Below are 3,125 nucleotides of genomic sequence, written 5' to 3'. Positions count from 1 at the left end.
AATCACAAAAACAATATGTAAAGCCCTGGCTGCTGTGGCTCAGTGGATTGAGCATCGGCCTGCGAGCCAAATGTCACTGGTTCGATTCCCAGTCAGCGCACATTCCTAGGTTGCACGTCAGGTCCCCAGTTAGGGGCATGAGTGAGAGGCAACCACACAGTGATGTTTCTCTCCCTCTCTTTCTCCTTTCCCCTCTCTCTAAAAAATAAAATAAAACAAACAAATAAAAAAATAGATATCAATATTTAAAAAAAAAAAAACAATATGTAATTATATATGTGTTTTCTGATGGTTTAGACTACCCTTGTGAAAGGGTCGTTTGACCCCCAAATGGGTCGCGACCCACAGGTTGAGAACCGCTGGTCTAAAGTTACTTATTTCTTGTAGGAGTTAGAGAATATTTAGCCCAATGGATAAAACTAAACTATCTGGGGCTGGAGAGAGGTTGTAAACTGCTTTTCTGTTGATAGGAAGAACCAGAATGAGTTGGTTGCCATGATAAAACGATAAAGGGAACTTTTCTGATTTGGAAACACAAAATCGAGAAGGGCTCAGAGGGAACTTAAAGTAAAATAGTTGCACTTTGACCTCTTGTGAAACAGCAAGAAATGATCTCAGAGGAGCAGTAGCTGAGCTGCCAGGGCTTGCCCCAGTGCCTGGCAGAAGGAGCAAGTAAGAATGCAAAACTCAGAGGAGCCTCTGAAATTTGGGACAAGATTATAATCACTGCTTATTGAGCATGGATCCTGTGTCAGAGCTGTTCTAGACACCAAGTACATGTCATTTCATGTAATTTATATTTTCTTCGCAGCACTTTAGCATGGAGTATATAATCATCCTCAGTTTGCAGAAGAAGAAACTGAGTTCAGGGAGATCACATCCCTTGGGCAGAGTTGTACTGTATTAAGCTGTAGACTTCAGCTCTGAATCTTTTTTTTTTTGCTAAAAAGGTTTTTATTGCCTTTGGTCCACAGTTGGTATTTCACACTATCTCTTGTTCCCAGGACTCCTGGGTGGGGTTGGTCCCAGAGAGGGCCTCCTGCTGTAGGTCCCTGTGCAGTATTTCATGGGGGAGAAAGGAATAGTATAGAAGGAGGTTCTGGCTTTGCCTCAACCATTCACAACTCCACTGTCCTGTCCGGGCCTCAGTTTCCTCACTGGGCCCCTCGGAGGGTCCTGAGGAAAGCCATCCCTTGTGATGCCTAAAATATCTGGGGACTGTGGCCTGGCCCTCTCCTAGGGGACTTCCTTCCCAGCAGCACCCCCTCCAGCATCCCCATCCTATCACCCCAAATTATTTTGTTTAGTTAAAACTGCCTGAAACTTTTGTGGGTACAGAAACCACAAACTGATCAGCAGAGAAAAGGGAAGAGGGGCAGAGCAACTGGAAACCATTTGGGGCCAGTTTCCCCCCCTGCACAGATTTCTTCTTCCCCCTACAGCTTGGCCCAAAGCCTGCTGGGAAATTTGCTACCTGGATGTGCCCTGGCAGGGACCCCTTATACCACAAGAATCTAGATCTGGCCTTCACAGACCCTCAGCTGGAAGCACTTGAACACATAGAAAAATAATACGAAGACACAGAAAAACCCAAAATCCCAGATGGGGTGATGACACAGGGAGACACCCCACAAGGGGGGGGGGCCTCAGTAGCCTGCCTCCTCTTGGTAGTAGGGGGGATATTCTGGGGCCTTCCCGGAGCTTTGGTAGTCGCCTGCTGACCCTGGAGCCCCATTGGCCACTGGGCCTTGTGGGCAGTACTTGGGGTCGTATATCTGCCGGCCCAAGCCAAAGACCTGGCCACTCTGGTTGGCACCCTGCGTGTAGCCCATCTGCAGAGACATGGAGGAATTGTCACACTTGTCGGTCCCCAACTTGGTGTCATAGATGTGCCGCCGGGTCCCGGGAGCCGTCATGCCCACCTGGCTGGCACACTTGTTGGTGCCCATTTGGAGGCTGATGGTTGAGTGGTCCATGGGTGGCAGGATATGGTTCTTGGGGTCATACAGATGTCTTCTCGTGCCATATGCCGTCATGCCTGACTGGCTGGCACACTTGTTGGTGCCCATCTGGAGCCCAATGACGCACTGGCCAGCCTTCATGGTAGCGTCATCAAAGTTCCGCTCTTGCTTTTCTGAGTACTTGATGTCGATGTCCACACCACTCTGCAGCCCCTTTGTCTTGGCCTTTCCTGCCAGAACCAGAAGAGACACCTGCACCTGTATCATGTTTCCACTCTCAGAAAGGTCATTGGCCTCGAACAGGTCCATGGAGTTCATGCCGTAGCTGACCATGGCCTTGATGAAGTTGGAGAGGTTTTCTAGCTGGTGCCAGTTTTGCATGGAGCGGTTGATCTTAGGGACGGAGCCAGGCTGCAGCTTATTCATGAGTGTGCACAGGATAATCCCATCCTTCAGACCCTTCTGGAAGTCAGAACCAATAGACAGGCCCGTGAGTCCCTCGATCCAGCTGCGGAGTTCTTCCTCCTTCTGAGGGTCATATTTGGATAGGAGCCGGTTCTTGACCTTGGCCGAAAGCCCGTAGGAGGGCCCCTTGTTGAACTGCGTAGAGCTCATGCCGGCGGCGGCAACGGCGGGACCCAGCTCTGAATCTTGATAGGCCATGGCCTGTGGGGAGCAGCGGGGAGGGCGGGACAAGTGCAAGGATGGGGATATGTTACAGAAGTTGTGGACCTCATAGCAATAATACAAGTGTAATAAATAATGAGTGTAATAAACTAGGACATTAAAAATTTAATTGGGGATAATGGTTTGACATTAGTCCCATGTCTTAAATATTTTTGAATTGATGTTTATATTTCCTAGTATCTCTTAGAAATGAGTTTTACAAGGTATTTGGCAAAGCTTCATATTCAGTTTTTCATCAGAAGGAAAAATGTATACGTTTCTGGAAAAATAGAGAAGCAGATGCTCGATCTAATTGCAGTGTGAACAGATGTTAAAGGCATGTCATATTTTTAACCCACAGGAGGCAAAATGTGGAGGTGTTCAGGTAGGCTAAGTGGCATAGAGTAAATGTTCAATAAATACCTATTGAATGATGACTACAAAATGGGGTGTGAAGGGAAGAAAGTTGACATAAAGATGTTTGTAGTAAAAAAAAAA

At 47.5% G+C, this 3,125-nt stretch overlaps 1 pseudogene; it reads right to left on the bottom strand.

Annotated features, from left to right (window-relative positions):
- Window positions 1-1,646: 1,646 nt before the first annotated feature.
- LOC150003200 (calponin-2 pseudogene) lies at window positions 1,647-2,580 on the bottom strand (annotated as a pseudogene).
- Between the last annotated feature and the right edge of the window lie 545 nt (window positions 2,581-3,125).

This window comes from Furipterus horrens, unplaced genomic scaffold (assembly GCF_987537825.1).
Source record: "Furipterus horrens unplaced genomic scaffold, mFurHor1.1.pri manual_scaffold_8, whole genome shotgun sequence".
NCBI lineage: Eukaryota > Metazoa > Chordata > Mammalia > Chiroptera > Furipteridae > Furipterus > Furipterus horrens.
This window is presented reverse-complemented; position numbering and strand designations above follow the sequence as displayed.